At 45.1% G+C, this 25,861-nt stretch overlaps 1 pseudogene; it reads right to left on the bottom strand.

Moving 5' to 3' along the window:
- Positions 1 to 602: 602 nt before the first annotated feature.
- LOC144482092 (SWI/SNF-related matrix-associated actin-dependent regulator of chromatin subfamily A member 5-like) lies at positions 603 to 25,575 on the bottom strand (annotated as a pseudogene).
- Positions 25,576 to 25,861: the final 286 nt, after the last annotated feature.

Genomic DNA, 25,861 nt, shown 5'->3' with positions numbered 1-25,861 from the left:
TTCCATGCTTCTATGACAAAGTTTTGTCTCGACTTGTGTTCCACACAAGTACGAGATAGTTCCATGGGTACGATGGGTTCAGAGGGATATGGGCCAAATGTGGGCAATTGGGCTTAGCTTAGAGGTTTTAAAAAAGAAAGGGCGGCATGGACAAGTTGGGCCGAAGGGCCTGTTGCCATGCTGTAAACCTCTATGACTCTAAATAATTGTTAATATTACACAGGCCTTCAGAAGCTGCAATAGCATCGTATTTAAAACCAAGGAGATTTCAAATAATGGGACTTTAGTTTTGCTTTTAGATAGTGTAATTCCTATTACATAGAAAACTAGTTCCAGTGATGCAATGGATATAAACACCAAAATTATTTGTTTAGCAACAAAGATATTGATGTGTGAAGCCGATGACAACCATTTCAGAATATACATTTGTACTTGGGTATTAGCTGCCAGCTAAACACTTCACATTAGCATAGCAAGATTGATTCAATGGCATTAACTTCACCAAGACAGATGAACTCAGTTCAATCGTTTTGTCAAAACCCACAATAAAGGCTTTAAAAAAAAACATTTTGCTGTAAACACAAACAATTCCAAAGCTGAAATTAAGGGTTGAATCCAATTGTTTCATCATCTCCTCTTGGCACAATGACAATGGTATGAAGTAAAAGAGACTGAACAAAACCATAACAGGACAATGCATTTAATGCAATGAGCTTTTGATAGTCAGTTTGCAGAACTTTCTGAGATGCAGATTAAGTGAGACTTATTGTGCCGATGAAAATGTTGCAGCAGCATTGTAAGAAGAGTATTGAACAGGTGAGCCATGAAGTTGCAGGATTGGAATCGCAGAGCAAGGGGCACTCCCGTTCCTGATGTTCGTTTTACCTTTCTTTCACCCCTGACTAATATCGCATCAATATCTTCGTCTGTAATGTCGCTCTCTTTAGAAGCAAATACGTGGGTAGCACCGTGACGAATCATCTGCAGCATTTCATCTTTCCCCAGCTTATTGAGATTCTGATCGACTAACCTTCCTGAAAGAATTCAGTCTCGATGTTAAGAAATTGTAAAGAACAAAGAAAATTACAGCACAGGAACAGGCCCTTCGGCCCCTCCAAGCCTGCCTGACCATGCTGCCCCGACTGAACTAAACCCCCTACCCTTCCGGGGACCAGATCCCTCTATTCCCAACCTATTCATGGATTTGTCTGGACGCCCCTTAAAACTCACTACCATATCTGCTTCCACTACCTTCCTGTGGTGAACCATCGTTGGTTCCCACTGTGGGGTTGTTCTCATGTTATTGTTGGGCTAGGGTGTTCACACTGTGGGATTGTTCTAATGTTGTTGTTGGGCTAGGGTGGGATTAATACACCTGTGGTTGTTACTGTTGTGGCACATCCCAGTCGGGCTCCGCCTCCTGGGAGAGGTATAAGACCCCCTGCTCGGGCGGGACCTCGTCAGTCTGGGGTGGTGTACTTACGTTCTAGTAATTCCATTGTTAGGCAACAAAAGCCTTCAGTTACCGAAGCCTTGTGTCTTGAGTTCGATTGACGTGCATCAATTTTATTGCCTAACACTAAGCTCTCGACGGAAAGGAGAGTATGGAACAAATCTTAAAGCCAGAGCGTCTGACGCTGGATCCACGTGTGGTGGGCGCCTCTAACACCTTCGACCACTGGCTGAAGTGTTTTGAGGACTACCTGGCAGCCTCTGCAGCGGTCATCACAGATGACGACAGACTCCGGGTCCTCCATGCGAGGGTAACCGACACTGTCTACCTCGCGATCCGTGCGGCCACCACCGACCCGAGGGCCCTCGAGCTTTTAAAAAAGCGCTACACGAGACGTCCCAACGAGATCCACGCTCGTTACCTCCTCGCTACACGACGTCGGCAGTCGGGCGAAACCATGGAGGATTACGCCAATGAGCTCTTGCAGCTTCCCAGGGGCTGCGACTGCAAAGCTGTGTCGGCTGAGCAGTATATGTATTACCTCGCCCGAGATGCGTTTGTGGCAGGGGGAGGGTCTTCGTACATCCGTCTCAAGTTGCTGGAAAAGGGGAATCTCAACCTGACCCAAGCTATGGAGATGGCTGAAATGCTTGAGGCGGCTTCGAAGAGCTTGGTCCTGTATCCGGAGGACCACGTGGAGTCAACGTGGCAGGAGCAGTCACAAATCTCTCCTCGCCCCACGGGCTCGAGGTGCAGTGTTATGGCGTGCTCCCATGTAGACCCGACGACGGCGGCAGCCCCATGCGGCCCGCGGTGCTACTTCTGCAGAGGAGCCAAGCATCCACGACAAAAGTGTCCTGCTAAAGCGGTGGTCTGTAATCAATGCGGTAAAAAGGGGCACTACGTGAAGGTGTGCAGATCTTAGCCCAAGAACGGCAGTGCAGCCCGTGACCCTTCAGAACGGGGATCATCACCATCGACGTCGAAGTACCCACGGGGTTCGTCCACGTGCGAGTCCAGGACGACGCCATTGTGGTCGACGGAGTCGGAGGAGGATGACCACCAGGAGTCGCTACGCTTGGCGCCCTCAACCATGTGCGATTCATGCGGACGGCCATTTTGGTCGACGACGACCAGGAGCGACCAGCAGGGGGCCTCAGCATCGACCTCAGCTGCCTGCAGTGATGTTCAAGGGCCAACGGTGGCGTCGATCACCCTGAACCAGGCGAAGCACCACAGGCTTGACTGTTCAATGATGGACAGAAAGGTAAATGGTCGTGCAATTTATTGTCTGTTTGACAGCGGGAGCACTGAGAGCTTTATTCACCCTGACACTGTAAAGAGGTGTGGACTCCAGGTTCAACCTGCCAAACAGACAATCTCTATGGCATCACGGTCCCGGTCTGTCCCTGTTCAAGGGCGTTGTGTGGTAACTCTGAAAGTGCAGGGCACAATTTACGAGCGATTCAGGCTCCTTGTGTTGCCGCATCTTTGCGCACCAATTCTCCTCGGACTAAACTTTATGGTCCACATGAAGAGTGTGATCCTACAGTACGGTGGGCCACTCCCTTCGCTGACTGTAGGGGACCAGCTGCAGTCTCCAAATTGTCCAAAGTGCCCCGCATGCAATCTTTCTACATTAAAGATCACCACACCCTCTTTATTCAAGAATCTGGACCAGGCTGCAAGCCCATCGCTACTAAAAGTAGGCGTTACAGCACTGAAGATCGGACCTTAATCAGATCTGAGGTTCAGCGGCTCCTCAAAGAAGGGATCATACAGCCCAGTGTTAGTCCGTGGAGAGCACAGGTCGTGGTGGTTAAGAGCGGGAACAAACCCCGGATGGTCATTGATTACAGTCAGACCATTAATCGATATACGCAGCTGGATGCGTATCCTCTCCCGCGCATATCTGATATGGTCAATCAGATTGCGCAGTACCGGGTGTTCTCCACCATAGACCTTAGGTCCGCCTACCACCAACTCCCCATCCGCCCAGAGGACCGACACTACGCGGCTTTTGAGGCGGATGGTCGTCTGTATCAGTTTCTTAGGGTTCCATTTGGTGTCACCAATGGGGTCTCGGTCTTCCAGCGTGCTATGGACCGAATGGTGGACCAGAACGGGCTGCGGGCTACGTTCCCGTACCTGGATAATGTCACCATCTGCGGCCGTGATCAGCAGGACCATGACACAAATCTCCAGAACTTTTTACGCACTGCATCTCGCCTGAATTTGACCTACAACAGGGAGAAGTGTGTATTCCGTACGTGCCGGTTAGCCATCCTGGGATACGTAGTGGAAAACGGGGTCATTGGCCCTGATCCCGACCGTATGCGCCCCTTTGCTGAACTTCCTTTGCCCGCTAGCGCAAAAGCACTGAGGAGATGCCTAGGCTTCTTCTCCTATTATGCGCAGTGGGTCCCCAACTACGCGGACAAAGCCCGTCCGCTTATTAAGTCCACGACTTTTCCACTCATGCCAGAGGCCCAATTGGCCTTCAAGGCATTGAAACACGACATTGCGAAAGCCACGATGCACGCGGTAGACGAATCCATCCCTTTTCAGGTGGAAAGCGATGCATCTGATTTCGCCCTGGCCGCCACACTAAACCAGGCAGGCAGGCCCGTCGCGTTTTTTTCCCGCACCCTCCAAGGTCCCGAAATTCGGCATTCAGCGGTGGAAACGGAGGCCCAGGCCATTGTGGAGGCCGTCAGACACTGGCGCCATTACCTGGCGGGGAAGCGGTTCACCCTGATCACGGACCAGCGGTCCGTGGCGTTCATGTTCAATAACACGCAGAGGGGCAAGATCAAGAATGACAAGATCTTGCGGTGGAGAATTGAGCTCTCCACCTATAATTACGATATCATGTATCGTCCAGGGAAACTCAATGAGCCCTCGGATGCCCTCTCGCGCGGAACATGCGCTACTATGCAGGAGGATCGCTTGAACACCCTCCATAATGACCTGTGCCATCCTGGGGTCACTCGGCTCTACCACTTTATCAAAGCCCGCAACCTGCTTTACTCGGTGGAGGACGTCAGGTCAGTGACAAGGAGTTGTCGGATTTGCGCAGAATGCAAACCGCACTTTTACCGACCTGACCGAGCACATTTGGTCAAGGCCACTCGCCCCTTCGAGAGGCTGAGTGTGGATTTTAAGGGCCCCCTTCCCTCAACAGATCGGAACGTGTACTTTCTTAACATCATAGACGAGTACTCCCGGTTCCCGTTTGTTGTCCCCTGCGCGGACACGTCGACTGCCACGGTGAACAAGGCATTCCGTGATCTTTTTACCCTGTTCGGGTACCCCAGCTATATACATAGCAACAGGGGCTCGTCGTTCATGAGTAATGACTTGAGGCAATTCCTGCTCTCATACGGGATTGCCTCTAGTAGGCCCACGAGTTACAACCCTAGGGGCAATGGACAGGTGGAAAGAGAGAATGCTACAGACTGGAAGGCTGTCCTATTGGCGCTGAAGTCCAAAGGCCTTCCAGTCTCCCATTGGCAGGAGGTCCTCCCAAATGCGCTTCACTCCATTCGCTCCCTCCTGTGTACGGCAACCAATGCTACTCCCCACGAGAGGATGTTCTCATTCCCTCGGAAGTCGTCCTCGGGGATATCTTTACCAGCCTGGTTGACATACCCAGGACCCGTCCTTCTGCGGCGACATGTAAGGGCCCGCAAGTCCGACCCCTTGGTCGAACAGGTCCACCTCCTCCACGCCAACCCTCAGTATGCCTATGTGGCATATCCTGACGGGCGAGAGGACACAGTCTCGATCCGAGACCTGGCGCCCGCAGGGGACGTAGCAACTCCTGTCGCTCCCATACCCCCAGTGACGAATCCCTTATCCCTTATTTCTTCCCCGGACGTGGCGCGGTCAGCACCGGGACCAGTGCATAACAGTTATACTCCACTGTACAGCTTGCCTGAGACCCGGAGATCGGCGCCATCGGAGAATGTACCGGGATCCCCTGCACTACCGCTTCATCAGGGTCAACCGGCCTGTGAGTCCGCGAGAGGACAGCCGGACGCTGTTTTGGAGAGAACGCCACCGCAAGCACCTACTCCGGTGTCACCGCCGGTATTGAGGAGGTCACAACGATGGTGCGGTCCTCCAGACCGTCTGGACTTATAATCTGTTGACTTTTTTTTAGTCTGTTTTCGCACCCCGCCGGCCTTTGTTCTCAAAGGAGGGGTGAACGTGGTGAACCATCGTTGGTTCCCACTGTGGGGTTGTTCTAATGTTATTGGTGGGCTAGGGTGTTCACAGTGTGGGATTGTTCTAATGTTGTTGTTGGGCTAGGGTGGGATTAATACACCTGTGGTTGTTACTGTTGTGGCACATCCCAGTCGGGCTCCGCCTCCTGGGAGAGGTATAAGACCCCCTGCTCGGGCGGGACCTCGTCAGTCTGGGGTGGTGTACCTACGTTCTAGTAGTTCCATTGTTAGGCAATAAAAGCCTTCAGTTACCGAAGCCTTGTGTCTTGAGTTCGATTGACGTGCATCACTTCCCTGGCAGCGAGTTCCAGGCACCCACCACCCTCTGTGTAAAACACTTGCCTCATACATCTCCTTTGAACCTTGCCCCTCACACCTTAAACCTATGCCCCCGAGTAATTGACTCTTCCACCCTGGGGAAAAAGCTTCTGACTATCCCTTCTGTCCATGCCCCTCATAATCTTGTAGAATTCTATCAGGTCGCCCCTCAACCTCCGTCGTTCCAGTGAGAACAAACCAATTTTCTCCAACCTCTCCTCATAGCTAATGCCCTCCATACCAGGCAACATCCTGGTATGGAGGGCATTAAACTTTTAGTAATGCAAGAGACGGGTTCACATGTGAATAAATAGACACACAAGGGCGATAGTGGAAACTATTGAGCCCACTTTGTTGCACAGCGTACTTTAACTGGCTGTTCACACTCTGTGGAAGATTGCAGAGGGTTTCCTGTTCATTTTTGCATTTTTTAGGACTATTTCACCAAAAGTCCGGAACACATATGCCAGATTGCACAGTTCCAGGTGGTAGGTCCCAATCTATTGTAATGATAATTCATTTTAAAATCATTGACGATTAGAGAAGTTAGCTGTGAAAATATTGAAGTTTAATTTTAAAATGTTCTGCGGTATTTGAAAAAGAACAGGTTACTGAGGGAGGATCCAATGTATTCACAATCCCCAACACAAAGCTTTAACATCCGTGCCATAACTCGGTCAGAGAAAAGAATGCAAGATAAAATTCTGGAGTGAAGGCTGGGAATGATTAACACTTCTCATGGGACCCCAAAGGTTCAACGCTGCCATTTAAAGTTAATACCTCAAAGCACCGAAATACACTGAGGAAATATACTGGGAAAACTTTAAGAAACAACAAAGAACGACTAAGAAAGCAATAAAGAAAGGAAAGATAGGTTATGAAGCTAGGCTAGCTCTCAATATTAAAAAAATGACAGTAAAAGCATTTACAAATGTATAAAAAGGAATAGAGTGGCTCGAGTGAATGTTGGACCCTTGGAGGACGAGAAGGGGGATTTAATAGTGGGAAATGAGGAAATGGCTGAAACTTTAAATAGTTTTTTGTGTCGGTCTTCACGGTGGAAGACACAAATAGTTTACCGAATAGTAACGATAGAGGGTTGGTAGGAGGCGAGGTAATCAATACAATTAATGTTACCAGGGAGGCAGTGCTTGGTAGACTAACGGGACTGAAGGTGGACAAATGCAAGGTTATTCACTTTGGAGGAAATAATAGCAAATTGGATTATTATCCAAATGGAAAAAGATTGCAACATGATACTGTGCAAAGGGACCTGGGGGTCCTTGTGCATTAGACGCAAAAACCCAGTCTGCAGGTGCAACAGGTGATCAAGAAGGCAATTGGGATGTTGGCCTATATCGCAAGGGGGATGGAATATAAAAGCAGAGATGTCTTGCTGCATCTGTACAGGACATTGGTGAGGCCGCAGATGGAATACTGTGTGCAGTATTGGTCCCCTTAATTGTGGAAGGATATATTGGCCTTGGAGGGAGTGCAGAGAAGGTTCACCAGGTTGATAGCAAAGATGAGGGGTGTTGATTATGAGGAGAGACTGAGCAGATTGGGTTTGTACTCGTTAGAATTTAGAAGGCTGAGGGGGGATGTTATAGAGACCTATAAGATAATGAAGGGTCTGGATAGGGTAGAGGTGGAGAGATTCTTTCCACTTGGAAAGGAATCTAGAACTAGACAGCACAGCCTCAAAATAAAGGGGGGTCAGTTTAGGACAGAGTTGAGGAGGAACTTTTTCTCTCAGAGGGTGGTGAATCTCTGGAATTCTCTGCCCACTGAGGGCCGAGAAAACAAAGGAAGCACCTGGACCTATTTAATTATTTCTCAGATGCATTGATTGCAATCCGGTAACTGGCTGGTGGATCAATGAAGCAATTGAGAAACTTGCCACTTCACACTGGAGGGGAATTAGAATCACCGCTGTGTTTGTGGATTGGAGTCAAGTACTGACAGATGCTCTTCCCTGAAGCATATTAGTGAAGCACCTGAACAACTGGGGAGCCCTGCTCCCTTTTGCTGCTCACTATAAACTTTAATTCAAACTTCGCAAATGAGTGAGATTTGAATTCATAAGCCCTTGGTGCACGAGGCAATCACGAAGCACTTATTAAAATCCGTGCATCAGTTGATTTGTGTGAAACTGAATCACGGAAGGCAGTTCCTGACAGTGACACCTCAGCATTACTGAAACTTAAAATGGATTTCATTTCCAAACTCTCAATTGGATTTGGAAGTAAATTGGTGAGGAGAAACAAGATGCCCAGTCAGCTGAAATCATCCCACGCCAATTCTGAAAACCACCGCACGCTCCATTCAGATAAAGAGAAGCAAACTGAAGGCCTTTGCTGAAATATTTCCACCAGTTCAGTCGAGTGGAGTTTTAAAGAAACCATGGGAGCAACACACGGAAGATTTGAGGGGGTATCAGTGGCAGTAAAATACCAAATGTCGCTTGATCAGTGCACTTGGATGTTAAAACCAGCTACAATAGTTATATATTCAACTGTACGTGGCTTTCAGAACACAAATAACTAATCGCTCAGTAACTTACCACAGCTTGGAGGTCTACCTGAGGGTTCCAGTCTGAGTCCTATAGGATTACTACATCTGCCGTGGCTAGATTTATACCAAGACCCCCAGCGCGTGTGCTTAACATGAAGATAAACGTTGAGCTCCCAGGACTATTGAAAGCAGAAATAGAATCCTGGAGGGATGAGAAAGAAAAGTTAAGCCAGAATTGAACAAGCGATTGGGACCAATCTTTTTACTAATTGTTGGAAAGTTTCATTTTTAAAAATACAAATAGATGCTAGATTCAAATTGAATATTCATATTTCTTGTTTGAAAACCTTGAGTCAGTTTTGTAACCTTAAGTCTCGAATTCTTACTTAGATAATAGAGCCTCAGATCAATTTAAGAGGTTGGAACTTTCCTCAAACAAGCTCAGTTTTGAAAGCACAGGGCAAGAAACATACTTGTCTCTCCTCATGCGGTGTCTGTCCATCCAGTCTACAATCCTCGTAGTTTCTCCACATATAATAATCTTCCCAGATATCCAGCACCCTGGTCATCTGGCTGAAGATCAACACCCGAGAACCTGTGGAAAAGAAGATCATTCAACAGGGTGATCGGTTGATCGGTAGCCAAGAACACAGCGCAGATACACAAATGCTTCAAAAATCTACATCGACTGATGTGGATAATGGAAACCAAATTTCACTGGTAACTTGCAGGATGTAGAGTCATCTAGTAAACTAGTTATCGTACAGGAGGCATAAATGAACACACACAACCAACTCCAATTTTATAATTCATACAATGTGAACTGTCCATGTGACCCAGCTGCCTTGATTGATGGGAATGATTTCAAAGGGTTTATATTCCAGCTGGATTCCAGACGGTGCTGCAGTTTGGGCAGCAAAACCTAAACCCTAATCAAAAAATAGCTGCAATCCCAAACCATGTAATTATTCCATTCACCTTCTCCCAACACGTTAGCCCCCAATTTTCTGAATATGTGGCTCCTGTAACTATTCCCCCGGAAGGAGGATGGGGCCCATCAAGCATTGCAGAGGCCTGTGATCCAACTCTCCTCATGAAGAATAGTTGATGGTAAATCGGCCAGTTTTTGGGAGCCCCCAGCCCCAGTGGATGGCGTGTGGCAGGCCAGAACAACTAAAACGGGATGCTATTTCAGATCAAGACACTCTATTGTTTTAAACAGTCACTAAAACTTGTGAAATAAAAGCTATATAGATGGAAGCAAAGTTCTGGAAATACTCAGCAGGTCAGGCAGCATCTGTGGAGAGGGGAGTTCTGAAGAGTCATAGTTGACCCTTCGCTGATGCTACCAGATTAGTTGAGTATTTTCAGCTGTTTTTAACTCATTAAAACCTGTGCTGATTTGTAACCCAAAACATCACAGCATGCAATCTGCTGTACCTTGCTGCACAGGTCAAATGCTGTCATGGTGTCATCAGTCATCATTTTCAAATTCTTTTGCAGACATCGTCGTGGAAATCCTTGCATGCTTACGAAGGCTAAACATCACAAACCCCTTTCATTTACTAAAAATCCTGTTCTATTTTTGATCAGTCTGCAGCACAGGTACAGGAGTCCTCCAGAGCATGACAAAGTCTGACATCGGACTCGGAAATGCACAAATAACCATGCAGGCGGTTGTTTACAGCCAATCTATACACCAGGATGTTTGATTTTCCACTCCACCCGATTTCCTTCTATATGGATCGGACTGCACAGTAGTTTTTGTTCAATTCCTCCTGGTCTCCAGAGTCTCAACTAATTTGGTCATGGATTCGAGTTCGAGTGACTGGCATGCTCTTTGAATTTCCAATCGAATCAGAATCCAAACCGACATCCTCCCAAAATAGGAACTTTAACATTAAGCTAATTCTTAATCCATTGAGACAATGTCATCTATTTCACAAAGCGTGAACTTTATTACTATATTTACTCTCTAATCACAGATTTGTTGAACATATTCTAAAAACCTAATTTGCATTGTGTTTTAGTTTGGTTCTCTCCTCAAGGATATCTCAGTAAGCTTCTTTGCCTGTCCTACTATAACTAAAACCATTGCTGATTCCAGAGTTTATTGCATATTAATTTATAACACATTTTGGAATATTTTCAATTAATTTCCCTTTACGGCCTGGCAATCGTTAATTTGGGCGTTATGCCTTATGTTGGCCACACCCCACCCCGTCCGAGCTACTCAAGTATCCACGAAACTATCAAATCACTCCATGTCTCCTTCCTATAGAAGGATTGAAAGACAGAAAGGGAAACAAAAGCCTTGACCAGGCCTGCGGCTGACCTTGCTCCTTCACTTTCCGCAGCAGTTTGTCCAGTACCACCATTTTGCCACTGTTAACTACCAGGTGAGTGTCAGTGGTGTAAGGTGGGCCAGGTTCAGCTCCGTCAAACAGATAGGGGTGGTTGCAGCACTTGCGCAGTTGCATCAGGATATTCAATAGACGCATTTTGTCCATTTTCCCTGAGGAGTTCAGGATGTCAATATCCTTCATTAATATCCTGGTGTACCTGTCAGCAAGGCCAGAATTAAATCTCATTACAACAAATTGGAGATAAATTCATTTTTTTAATGGAGCTCAACAGAAAGCAATTACAACCTAAAATGAATGCTTTGTTCTCTAGGTGCCTCGGACAAAGTCTAGGATCCACATTCCAACCACTCTCACCTACCAGGGAACAGGGTGCTCCATCTAAGCCTCACAGAGATAGAAACCCATGTCTTACGACTAATACACACTCAACATTTTGTTCTTTGATATAAAGTACAATTCATTCCAGGTGGCCAGGGTTTGAAGGGATGGGAATATTCCTTTTCATGTCATTTGGATGCGAGTAATATGAAGTACTCTGGGATTAAGTATTTGTAACGCAGAAACAGGCCGTTTCGATCAACAATTCCAGATCAGTGTTCATGATAAGAGTCTCCTCACACCTTCGATTTCTTTTTCCATTCTATGTTTAACAAACTTCCCTAAAATGCATCAATGTCATGCCTTTCCTTGTGGTATTGAGTTCCACAGGAACCACTCTGCCACTTTCTTTTTTGAATCTTCTCCTAAATTCCTGTTTGATTTATGAGTGACTATTTTATATTTATGGCAGCGATCCTGGCATCACCGTGAGGCAATGACATTGTGTTGCATCGGGTACAGATTCATTTTGAAGGGCTTTGCAGCGTTCTCCTTGACCAACTAGATCGACATGGTGAATAGGTTTGGAGGGGACACCTCACTAGTACCTGATCAGGTGGGTATCAATAATGGGCTGCATCGGGGTTTGAAAGAAGAAAGCCCAAAGCTGAGAGCAAAGTAGTTTGAAAGCACTGTAATAATCACACTTGAATGGCAATCGTCCAGTCTGAATTCAATGATGATCTTCTGTTTCGGGAAAAAAATAATGGAAATGATTGAGGGAAGTTAGAATTCCAAACACAAAAATCTTACAGATCAGACGGAAGCAAGATGGTCAATAGTAGGGAGTCAGCCTATTATTGGTGCATTGGGTAAAATCACACTCGCTTACACTGGTGAATCTATTCCCTTAGTTCTACAAATGCTCTAATTGTTGATTGAAGTGCAGCACAATTTCAATGAGTTGTTGCAAGATGATGCCGTACTTCACAATGCAACACATTAAGATTCACAAGTTGTGCACTCACCATTCCCGTTGCATTTTGCTCAGGCCCACATACATTTTGACTTCCTTTTTTGGCTGCAGGCTCTTTTCTACCTCAGCTTTAATATGTGGGAGGAGGAAGGGTCTCAATACCTAATTCAGGTGAGAATACATGCTTTTTACACACTGATGATGCCCAAGAAGTTCAAGCAAAATAATGCAATGTTACAAAAGCTGCACTGAACAGTTCTGTGGACTGAAGCACAGGTTCAACAAAAACAGCTGAACAAGCCATGGGTTGAAGCACATCTACAGGTGTGGGCTGAATGTTCACTTGATGAAAACACCTACAACTTCAGATTAGATTGTCAACAGCTTTATTCTGCAACAGAACAGATCAGACCTTGGAATCCAACCCTTTATGAGAAAGAAATGCAGTAACCTTAAATTCACTTTCCTCATTCCTCAACAATGTACATTTCTACAACACCTTTAACATAGGTGGCATGGTGGCACAGTGGTTGGCACTCCTGTCTCACAGCGCCAGGAACCCAGGTTCAATTCTGGCCTCGGGTCACTCTCTGTGTGGAGTTTGTGCATTCTCCCCGTGTCTGCTCCGGTTTCCTCCCACATTCCAAAGATGTGCGGTTCGGTTGATTGGCTATGCTAAATAAACCTTTGGTGTCAGTGGGATTGGCGGGGTAAATATGTGGGGTTGGTGCAGACTTGATGGGCCAAATGGCCTCCTTCTGCACTGTCGGGATTCTATGATAATAAGATGTCTACAGGATCATCACAGGGGCAATTATCAGACAAATTTCACACCGAGCTACCAAAAAACCCATTGAGAGGTGACCAAGGAGTTTTTAAAGCAGTTTCTTAAATCATCATCATAGAAACCCTACAGTGCAGAAGGAGGCCATTCGGCCCATCGAGTCTACACCGACCACAATCCCACCCAGGACCTACCCCCACATATTTACCCGCTAATCCCTCTAACCTACACATCCCAGGACTCTAAGGGGCAATTTTTAACCTGGCCAATCAACCTAACCCGCACATCTTTGGACTGTGGGAGGAAACCGGAGCACCCGGAGGAAACCCACGCAGACACGAGGAGAATGTGCAAACTCCACACAGACAGTGACCCGAGCCGGGAATCGAAACCAGGACCCTGGAGCTGTGAAGCAGCAGTGCTAACCACTGTGCTACCGTGCCGTCCAATAAGGATGAGCTCGAGAGGCAGAGAGATTTAGGGAAAGAATTCCAGTGCTTTGGCTAAACAGCTGAAGGTTGACCAACAGCGATGCACAAATGGAGCAGTGGACAGAACTTGGTTCATGTCAGCAGCAGTTCTGATGAATCGAATCTTCCACGTGGTGCAAGGTGGGAGGCTGTTTCGGAAAACCTAGTGCTAATTAAGGGATTGAACAAGGGCGGGCGATATTATGGTCCTGGTATTGGTAATATTGAGAATATGGGGTTGGAAATGTAGTTCAGGCTCAATTAGGATATCACAATTGCAAAGAGTTTGGTGAAGCCTCAGACAGACAGGAACCAGACAGAGGTTTGGAGTGAATGGTTAGGAAATGGAGCTTGTAGTGTGAACAGAAGAGGAGATAAATCCGAGTAATTGTAACCTACCATTCCTCCTCTTCCCCAACCCATTTCAGCTTCTCAAATAGGGGATAGACATTGAAGCAAACAAAAAATATTCTATTTCCCTTACCCTGCACCTCCCAAAATGTGATAAAAACACTTTAATTTAGCAAGTCTTCCTGATCAGGAATCAGTTCTACTCGAGATCCAGCATCAATTGAAATGCTCTTATCAAGGTCGGTATCAGCAATTGGAACAGGCCGTGGGGATGCTGAATGGGCCTTGTTACCAAGGTCAACTGAGGAGTTCAATATATGGCCACAGAAAAAATAATTGAGAGTAAATGAAGCGAAAGAAATCTCTCCCCCTTCACCATATTATGTAATATCTGAAGTGATTCAAATTATTCAGATCTGGGTAAAATGTCCACCCTAATTAAAAACACCTGTGGTAGTTGCCTACATCGAGTGAAAGGCAATAATTATCTATTCGTGTCATCAATTTCTAAGTTGCCTATTCCAGCACCTTAAATGCCATGTTTACTTCAAGCACTGTTTACTGAATGCAAGAACACCTGGTAAATGTTCATTGAGCTTTGTGCCCTTTAACATTTCTAATCCATTCTAAGTGGGATGCAGCTGGACTGTTCAGAAACCATTCTCGTTACACGAATAGAGCCACCACTTAATTCCAGTGGATCGCAGGTAAGTCATGTCTGCAAGAAGCGGTGCCAACTAGAAAATGCTGGAATCCATCATTAAAGAAGAAATAGCAGGCCATCTGGATAAGAATAGTTCGATTAAGCAGACGCAGCATGGATTCATGAGGGGAAAGTCGTGCTTGACGAACTTGTTGGAGTTTTATGAAGATGTGACTAGTGCGGTTGACGGAGGGGAACCGGTGGATGCGGTGTTTTTGGATTTCCAAAAGGTGTTTGTTAAGGTGCCTCACAATAGTTTGCTGAAGAAGATTGTGTCACACGGAGTTGGGGGGAGGGTGTTTGCGTGGATTGGGGATTGGTTATCCGACAGGAAGCAGAGAGTCGGAATAAATGGGTGCTTTTCTGGTTGGCAGATGGTAACTAGTGGCGTGCCGCAGGGATCGGTACTGGGGCCTCAACTGTTTACCATTTATATAGACGATCTGGAGGAGGGGACTGAGTGTAGGGGAACAAAGTTTGCTGACGACACAAAGATAAGTGGAAAAGCGTATCGTGTGGAGGGCATAGAAGTTCTGCGGAGAGATTTGGACAGGCTGAGTGAGTGGGCGAGGATCTGGCAGATGCAGTATAACGTTGACAAATGCGAGGTTATTCACTTTGGAGGAAATAATAGCAAATTGGATTATTATCTAAATGGAAAAATTTACAACATGCTACTGCGCAAAGGGACCTGGGGGTCCTTGTTGTGCATGAGACGCAAAAACCCAGTCTGCAGGTGCAACAGGTGATCAAGAAGGCAAATGGGATGTTGGCCTATATTGCGAGGGGGATAGAATATAAAAGCAGAGGTGTCTTGCTGCATCTGTACAGGACATTGGTGAGGCCGCAGCTGGAATACTGTGTGCAGTATTGGTCCCCTTAATTGTGGAAGGATATATTGGCCTTGCAGGGAGTGCAGAGAAGGTTCACCAGGTTGATAGCAAAGATGAGGGGTGTTGATTATGAGGAGAGATTGAGCAGATTGGGTTTGTACTCGTTGGAATTCAGAAGGCTGAGGGGGGATGTTATAGAGACCTATAAGATAATGAAGGGGCTGGATAGGGTAGAGGTGGAGAGATTCTTTCCACTTAGAAAGAAAGCTAGACAGCACAGCCTCAAAACAAAGGGGGTCAGTTTCGGACAGAGTTGAGGAGGAACTTCTTCTCTCAGAGGGTGGTGAATCTCTGGAATTCTCTGCCCACTGAAGTGGTGGAGGCTACCTCATTGAATATGTTTAAATCACGGATAGCTGGATTCCTGATCGGTAAGGGAATTAGGGGTTATAGGGATCAGGCGGGTAAGTGGAACTGATTCGCTTCAGATCAGCCATGATCTTATTGAATGGCGGGGCAGGCTCGAGGGGCTAGATGGCCTACTCCTGCTCCTATTTCTGATGTTCTTATGTTCTTTATCACTTCATAAAAGTCAAATTAATTTGTAATTCACACGCAGTAACTCAAAATTTAACACTGCTCGGATAAACATTTAGTAGAACATAGATCCTCAGTTTTTGCCATCACATTTTTAATCTATAAATTGACAGTTCTAAATCTACCAGGGCAAGTGAAAGGCCAGGAATCCTGCGGTGAGTAACTCGCCTCCTTACTCCCCAAAGCTTCTCCGCCAGATACAAAGCATAAGTCAAGGGTGTGATGGATACTCTCCATTTGCCTGGATGAGTGCAGCTCCAACAACAGTCATGAAGTTCAACACCATCCAGGACAAAGCAGCCCACTTGATTGCTGCCCCTTCCACAAACATTCACTCCCTCCACCACCGATGAACAGTGACAGCCGTGTGTACCATCTACAAGATGCACTGCAGGAATTCATCAGGGTTCCTTAGGCAGCACCTTCCAAACTCTCAGCCACTGCCACCTAGAAGGGCAAGAGCAGCAGGTACCTGGGGACACCACCACCTGGAGGTTTCCCTCCAAGTCACTCATCATCCTGACTTTGGAAACATATCGCTGCTTGTTCACCGTCATTGGGTCAAAAAGCCTGGAACTCCTCCCCTAACAGCACTGTGGATGTACCTGGAACTTCAGGGACTGCAGTGGTTCAAGAAGGCAACTCACCACCACCTTCTGAAGGGCAACTCGGGATGGCCAATAAATGCTGGTCTAGTCAACGACATCCACACCCAGTAAATGAAGAAAAGAAACCTTGCTGTTTCTTCAAATTAGCCCCAAACACTCTCAAGGCACATCACTTCATCACACAAATATACAACTTTGTGAATAATATTTCTGAGGGCGATGGGCTCGAAATAACTTTGCATTTTAATGACGTCCCAGCATCAGAATACAGATAAGATAAGAAGCTTACCATGTGCAATCGCTCAACCAGCATCTGGTCCCCGAAGCAGTTGTTTGTGTCAAACCAAGAATCAAAGACCTGCAAAGAACAACAAGCGGCTCGACTCATGCCAACCCCAAACGTTTTAGCATATTGTGTTACTTCCATCAACGCCACATCCAATGGTTTCTATTATTACATTGTTTATCACTAGAAGAACAAGAATGGCAATTTAAAAAAGGTAGCATCCAAATTAGATCGTTCACAAATGATATCAGAAAACAGATGCACAGCTGCTCATAACAATTGCAAATCAGTTTCAGCTGGTCGGCATGTGAGCAACTTAACATGGAAAAAAATCATTTTTTCCCTTGGACCACCTACTCCCATCTCTGTAACAAGCTACAGGACACCCACACAGGAAGAATGGGCAGTTAGGCATTCAGTTCGAAACATAGCTTTTCTTACTTTAACAAAAATAAATACTAAAATACTTCTGATAGCTAATTTGTGGATTGAGATAGATATGGAAAAAGCTCTCACCCCAGCAAGCTTTTAATGTAAGTTTAGAATTGTGACACAAGGTGACAGTTTTGCTGAAGGAAACATCAAGCATGTTAAATCCGCTTCGCAGTGTAAGACAGATGTGACACTGAGCATCAGGAATGGTCAATAGCAGTTTGAAGGGTTAGAGGAGCAGACATCACCAATTGGACTCTGCATCGGCACACATCTGGTGAATATAGTGCTCACAAAATGTGGGCAGGTGGACAAATTAATACACAGACTGCGGCCATTTAGCGACCTGGCTGCTCCCAATGCAAGGAACAATGGTGTCACACAACACCCTCCAGCAAGTTGGACAGCTTCCCCGGACACTAGCTTCAAAAATGAAAAAGACACAACTTTGCAGCTTTCTCTCATGCCTTCCAAAAAGAAATAGGTTGAAACACTGTCATTGAACCTTAGACAAACGGTACAGTCACTGTCAAGCTGCTTTTCTCATTACTTACTGCAGACGAATTGAAGACATCCAGGAGGAGGAAGTTGAGCAGAGCCCAGAGTTCGTGCAGGTTGTTCTGAAGTGGTGAACCCGTGAGCAATAATCCATTTGTTGTTTTAAATTCTCTCACTATTTCAGAGAGCTGTAAATTTAGCAGATTTAAAAGCATGACTGGACAAACTGGGTACAAGTTCGAATTATACGACTGGCACAACTGTAGATTCAGACTGCAGTTAAAAGTTCGCTGATCTTTTAGGTGTGTATTCGTGTCTGTCATTTCTCCAATGAATTCAGATATAGTGGCACCAAATGCTTTGCATTAGGAAGCAAAAAGCAAGTGTAGTAATAGTGCATCAAGATTACAAACGGTTATCTATAACTTGCAAGACGGGAATATGGAAACTTCCAGAGTCGTCCACAATTGAATGGTATTTCTTTCAAATCGAAGCAATGGTTGTGGAAGGAGCAGCTGGTTAAAAAGCAATGGTTGTGGCAGGAGCAGCTGGTTAAAAAGCAATGGTTGTGGAAGGAGCAGCTGGTTAAAAAGCAATGGTTGTGGAAGGGGCAGCTGGTTAAAAAGCTTTTAAAACAAGAGCACACTGCGGTCTGAATAAGCAGATCTGATCTTTGATTTTCAATTCAAATATTTCCACTCCACTCTTCCACCAGTGTTAAAACCCAGAGATTAACTATCGAGCCTCAATAATTGATGGTGCAATAACTTTCCCAGAAGTTTCTGAACCCCTGGAGTAATTTGGTTGAATGTGGCACAGCGGTGCGCACTGCTGCCTCACAGCAACAGGGACCAGTGTTTGATTTCCGGCTTGGGTAACTGTGTGGAGTCCGCATGTTCTCGCCATGTCTGTGTGGGTTTCCTCCGGGTGCTCCGGTTTCCTCACACAGTCCGAAAGACATGCTGGTTAGGGTGCATTGGCTGTGCTAAATTCTCTCTCAGTGTACCCGAACAGGCGCCAGAGTGTGGCGACCCGGGGATTTTCACAGTAGCTTCATTACAGTGTTAATGTAAGCCTACTTGTGACACTGATAAACTTAAACTTTAAAAATGATTGTCTGCATTGGATTGTGAGATTAAAGCGCTCTTTTCCTCAAGATTCGCATTCCATCTGTGACAATAAATAACCCTTTTAATTTAGCTCTTAAAGCTTTGACGGAAGTGTGAAGGAACAGTGAAAGCAGCAAATAACAATTATATTAACCATTAGTACTCAAAATGTATCATTTTCCTTCATTTCAAAATCTCTATTCCTGGATTTCCCTCCAAACTTTTGTTCCAATCTTCCTGTCCTTCGTTATCTCATTCACCAGAGAACAGTCACTTCCATCCACACTGAATTATTTTTTACTGTTCTTTGCCACTCCGTCTTACCCCGTCTTTGCATTCCCCTCTCCAGGGGAACAGTGTGCAGCAAACGTCTGTGCCTCATTTTCTGTCTGGTCCCACACATAACTGCACCTTGCTCAAAAATACACTGCAATGAAGTTACTCTGAAAATCCCCTAGTCGCCACACTTCGGTCCACTGAGAATTTAACACGGCCAACGTACGTAACCAGCAATTTTTTTGGACCGTGGTAGGAAACCGGAGCACTCGGAGGAAACCCACACAAACACGGGGAGAACGTGTAAACTCCACACAGACGATGACCCAAGCTGGGAATCGAACATGGGTCACTGGCGCTGTGAGGCAGCAGTGCGAACCACCGAGCTACCATGTCGCCCCCTCCTCATGCCCCCATGCTACAAATCAAGCCTGCGTTTCTCCCCAATTCACCTGAAGATGAGGCAGAAAATGTAGCATTCACTACAATGGTAGCCATTAACTCTGGTGGTAATGGACGGGATGGGGAAGAGAGCAGAGAAAATGAAGGGAAAACACACTTACCTTGGGTTTCCCATTTTTGATCCTTTCGGCTTCATCCATAACCATATCGCCAATTAAATATTTTGAAAACAGGTTTCTCCCTGATGAGCATTTCATACGACGTCACACAAACGTCCCACTCTCCAGGAAGGAGGACATCTCTGATGAAAGCTGCCTGATAAAGTAAGAAGTGGGTTACATTTCAGTTTTCCAAACACCAGAAATTTATTTTTCTAGAAGACAATTGGGATGCAGCAGAAACAGATCTGATCACAGGCATGAATCAGACAAATTTAACTGAATAAAACACTGACGTTGGGGTTTTCCAGCCCCGCCAGCAGTGAGCAGCGTCAAGGGCATGACGGGCAAAGGTGGAGAGGGGCCAAAGGGCAATTGGCTCTTGGCAACTCTCCAAACCATAGAATCCCTACAGTGCAGGAAGAGGCCATTCGGCCTTTGTACTTTCCCACTGGGGTCGGCCAACATGTGGCAGGAGATCCAACAAGCACTGCACGGATTACTTCCACAACGTGCAATGCATTTTCAAACTAAACTCCATGCATCAGTTGTATTTTCCAACAGTATTTTTGGAAACATAAAACACAGTTCTTACCCTTTGATCCTTGTCACCAATTAAACAAATAGCTCGAAGAGTCGGTATCCATCTTTTGAACTCAAGCATCCAGTTGTGCAGTGTAGACTTGGGGACTAGAACCATGTGAGGTCCAGGAATGTTTCTATCGTGTTTCATGTACCCAAGAAGAGCAATAATTTGCAAAGTCTTCCCGAGACCCTGGTAAACAAAGTAAAACAATTAATTCTCTTAGAATCAAAGACTTTTTTCATCATTGTTGTCCTGAAGCATTTCTGAAAGGTACTGGAAGAAACCATTCGGCCCATCAAGTTTGTTCTGCAATTTAATTCGATCATAGCTTATCTACATCGTAACTCCATTTATCTGCCTTGGTTCCATTTCCCTTCACACTAATCTAACAAAAACCTTCGTCTCAGTTTTGACATGTCCAGACTAACCATGCCTCAAGTTTTCCATAAAATAAAAAGCTAGGTTTTGGCAGGAAGGAGGAGAAAACAAACGTTCCAGGTTTCCGCTAATCTTTGAATGGTACACCCTCGAACATCCGGGAGAAGATACTTGTTCCCTATTGAGAAACATCGAAGAGAGGAGCAGGAGGAGGCCATTTGGCCCTTCGAGCCTGCTCCGCCATTCATTACGATCATGGCGGATCATCCAACTCAATAGCCTCATCCTGCTTCCCCCCTCCCCTCCAATAACCTTTGATCCCATTCACCCCAAGTGCTTTACCGAGCCGCCTCTTGAATACATATAATGAATGCTTCACCCCGTTTTGAACCGGGAACCTTTCACGTGAGGCGAACGTGATAACCAGTGCATTACAGAGACATTTATCTTATTAAATCCTTTAAACTAGACATCTCACATGCCTACACCAAACATTTGTTATGTCTACAATCAATGTGTATTCATACCGTTTCATCTGCCAGGATACCATTAATGCCATTCTCAGATAAAGAAATCAGCCAATTCAGTCCACGGATCTGATAGTCGCGGAGTTTCCCTCCTTTTACATCTGTGGAAGAGACCCCAAACATTTAGAGCCTTCAACCGTTGCAAGAGTCTGTACAGAATACAGCTCAAGGGGAAATGAAATCAGTGCCATGACCAAAAGGAAAAGTATTACTGTTTCAGGAACCATTGAACTGAAAGCAACATGATAGCTTGAGACAACAAAAAGCAAGCAGCACAATCCATTTAGTATTAGGGTCTCAATGTTTGCATAAAGAATGTCAGCGTTCAGACGCAGGCTCCAAAACGAAGGTGGTGATTTTCACCACGACTACTACCATTCTATAGCAACTAAATTGACCAATAAAACAAGGCCAAAGTATATAAAGAAACATAAACTGTTAAACAGAGCACCTAAACTTCACTAAGGCAAGTATGAGCAAGATTGGGAGGGCAGAGAGAAGGAATGATGGTGAGGAACCAGGTTCCTGGGCTTTGACTGCTTTGTGAGAAATCATTGCATGGACATTACTGGGATTTTGAATATGTTATGAGTATTTGGAGCATTGCGTGCCGTTCTGGTCATCAAACTACCAGAAGGACGTGGAAGCTTTGGAGAGAGTGCAAAGAAGGTTCACCAAGATGTTGCCTGGTCTCAAGAGTGTTGGCTATGAGGAGAGGTTGAATAAACTAGGACTGTTTTCATTGGAAAGACAGAGGCTGAGGACAGACCTGATAGAGGTGGACACAATGATGAGAGGCATAGGCAGGGTGGATAGTCAGAAGCTTTTTTCCAAGGGTGGAAGTGTTAATTACAAGGGGGCGCAGGTTCAAGGTGAGAGGGATAAAATTTAAGGGAGATGTGTGGGGGAAGTTTTTCACAGAGTGGTGGGTGCCTGGAATGCACTCCCAGGGGAGGTGGTGGAAGCAGGCACATTGGCAACATTTAAGAGGCATCTCAGCGGGTAAATGAATAGGGAGGGAATAGAGGGATACAGACCCAAATAAGGACAGAAGGGTTTTTCTTTATTTTAGTAAGGGCATCATGATTGGCACAGGCTGGGAGGGCTGGAGGGCCTGTCTTGTGCTGGACTTTTCTTTGTTCTTTGATTGGGGAAATGCCATTTGGGAGAACAGATCATTCAGCTCACCATTTCATAGGGTAAGGAACTGATTATACATGATTCTCAACACCAAAAGGACAGCATGTTACATGTATGCAATCTGTATGATAATCCAATTATTCCTCATGAAAGCAGATGGTTCCTTTTCATGTGGCGCACACTAACATGTTAAAATGGCTGCTAGGACCCCATGAAAAATAAGTTGGAGCAGTTTCAACTCAGTTCCTTGGGAGCACTTTTTGAGAGGGCAAAGCTGAACAAAACAAAGAGCAAGGTGAAAGGCTGATATATGAAACACATGTCATACTGGCATGAGGGAGATCTTTCAGCTTTACCCTGCATTTTATTCATGCTGAATCTGACCTCAAAATACTCAATATCGACAATATCCAGTCAGAAAATATGATGTCAGATTACAAGTTAGGCTGGAGTGAGTCCGTGGTGTCTGTCAACATTAGTAGATTGTTCCATTAAAAAGACCCCTTATGCCAATAAACACAGCCAATTAAACCAGGAGAACGGGAGGTGTTGTTTTTGGAGATTTAATTCCATCAGTCTCAAATGTCCCACAAGTCTAATTTTGACAAAATTGAACACTGCACATCGATGAATGGTGACTGAAAATGTGAAAGCAATTGGGAAAAGGGAGTGAAAACTGAGCTCATGTATGAAATAATGAATAAAATGGCTTTACACACATGATGTGGATTCTTCAAACCTTGTGCAGACATTGGTTGTCTTGCTGTTTTCTGACAGTAGCTCTTCATCCTCTTCCTGTTCCGTACGACGATGGCGATAGCTGAGAATTAAAAGTGAATAGTTTTGTGCGAGGGGTTACTATTACTTTCCAAACCATTTTAAAAGAGCTGTTACTGCAGTCAATTTCAAATCCACAATCACTTCAGAATAAACAGCACCATACAAATTATTTTGGAGATTGTGCATCACTTATGTGGTGAAGATTAGTACATAGAATCCTAAAGTGCAGAAAGAGGCCATTTGGCCCATGGAGTCTGCACCGGCCTCAATCCCACCCAGACCCTATCCCCATAATGCCATGCATGTACCCTCGCTAGTTCCCCTGACACTAAGGGGCAATTTAGCATGGCCAATTCACCTAACCCTAATCTTTGGACTGCGGGATGAAACCGGAGCACCCGGAGGAAACCCACGCAGACACGGGGAGAATGTGCAAACACTATACAGACAGTGACCCAAGCCGGGACTCGAACCTGGGTCCCTGGCGCTGTGGGGCAGCAGTGCTAACCACTGCCACACTGCCACCCTAACTACTGTGCCACCATGCCCTACGTACAGCATGTTATTGAAGTAAGATTCAAAATTGCAATTCATGCAGGTGGCCATTGTTTTAATTTAAAGTTGATTCCAAACATAAACTTTGAAATCTACTGTTATGTAAATACTCTCCCAAGACCCTGGTAGATTACACAACATATTAGTACTTTTTCATTTAATTAGGTAATTACACATGTATAATCTTGTGTGCCAATGGTTGTCAACAGACTCTTTAATCATACATGTGACACATTTCATAACATCAGTGTTTTGAATGCAAGGTTGACAGGAATTCCACACCTGTTATACGGATGCAGGATATTTGAACACTTGGTGACTAAGATGCTGTTTCAACTTTAAAAAGGCAGAGAAAAGGTGTAGGCCATGCAACCTCAGACATCTGTTTATTCAATTAAATCATGCCTGCTGTTGCTTCATATCACTTGATAGTGCAGCCAACAAAGAAAAAAATCCATTCAGAAAATTTAACACCCACAGCCATTTGGGGCAGACCTTTCCACCAAGTGGAACGAAATAGCCCTCACTTTCAATCCTAACGAACCTCGTTCTAATATTAAGATGTGCCCCCTTGAACCAGATTTCCCTCAAAAGAAATTAGTCTCTGTATCTACCCTATCAAATCCCCTAATCATTTTAAACACCTCAATTTGGTCACTCTTTAATACACTAAGCTTAACGGAATGAAAGCCAAATTTACGGAACATGTTATGTTCTCATAACCTGACACTAAGACCAGATAGCATCCCGCTGCCAGACCAATATTACTTTCCTGAGGTTCGTTGCCCAGAACCAAAGGCAGTTCTCCAGCTGAGGTTTGACCAAGGCTCTGTACAACTTCCTCATTTTTTCATCCCAAACTATTTTGAGATAAATGCCATCTTCCTCTTAGCATATTCCATTATCTTTTGTAACAGTGCAGTAATATCGTGTTATTTGTATATATGGAAACTCAAATCTCTTTTGCTCCTCCACAATAATCTCTCTTGTCGAAAACACTTAGATTTGTCTTTCTCAGTTCCAAAGTGGGTGGCCTCACACTTCTCCACACTGAACTACATTTGCCACAGCTTTGCCCACTCATTGGGCTATGCCCTCTTTGCAACTCCATCATATGATCCCAATTTGTGGTTGCTCCTAACCTAGTCTGCAAATCTGGATGAAGCAGTAAAGAGTTATATCCAAATCACTGAAAGCCGAGGCCCCAAAACCTCAAGGAGGAATGAAAGCTTTACTTCCACCATTCTACTTTGATCCCAACATTAACGCCTCTTTGGCCTTCAAACACCAGGAACACTTTCCAAGTTGAAATCTCTCAGAATTTGCATCATGAATCCAAAAATACATTGCCTGGAATATATCTTACTGTCCAACCGACAGAAGCGTTGTTTCTCATCTTTCTTTAATCGTGGGCGCCCGGGTTTCATCTTTAAAGGAGACGTTGGAGTTTTCTGTGCAGTAGGTTGGATAAAGTGGGCAAAAAGCTCGGTCTGTTGCAGCAGATAATCAAATCTGTCGAACAAGAAAAATAAATGTTCATAAGAAAATAAAGCATTGAGAATTAACGTGACAAGAGTGTGCAAACACATCTCATTTAATCTACAGTCAATCTACAGTTCTCCTTGTGGGGGCTGCAGATTTGTTTTTATTGAGGCGTAATAGTACGTGTCTTTGGAAAACAGCCTTTCACCTGGTATTACTTTGTAAATTGGGCAACTGAGTAACATTTGGGTGAGGTGGGGAAAGAAGAATAAAGACAACCCTCTCTGCTCTGGGGCTATTAAATCATTCCCTCTGTAATTGAGATATCACTTTGTGCTAGTAAATTCAAAAATGCTCTTCAAACACAACCTATATTTCTACATACAGGATAGTACCCAAATGTGTATAGTACTATACGTGACAGCCTCAAATTTAGCACTGTTCATGCTTAGAAACATAGAAACATAGAAAACTACAGCACAAAACAGGCCCTTCGGCCCCACAAGTTGTGCCGAACATATCCCTACCTTTTAGGCTACCTATAACCCTCCATCCTATTAAGTCCCATGTACTCATCCAGGAGTCTCTAAAAAGACCCTATTGAGTTTGCCTCCACTACCACTGATGGCAGCCGATTCCACTGGCCCACCACCCTCTGTGTGAAAAACGTCCCCCTAATATTTCTCCTGTACCTACCCCCGCAGCACCTTAAACCTGTGTCCTCTCGTAGCA

The sequence above is a fragment of the Mustelus asterias genome (genome assembly GCF_964213995.1).
Source record: "Mustelus asterias chromosome 26 unlocalized genomic scaffold, sMusAst1.hap1.1 SUPER_26_unloc_11, whole genome shotgun sequence".
NCBI lineage: Eukaryota > Metazoa > Chordata > Chondrichthyes > Carcharhiniformes > Triakidae > Mustelus > Mustelus asterias.
The sequence above is the reverse complement of the archived record's forward strand: the minus strand, read 5'-3'. Positions and strand labels throughout refer to the sequence as shown.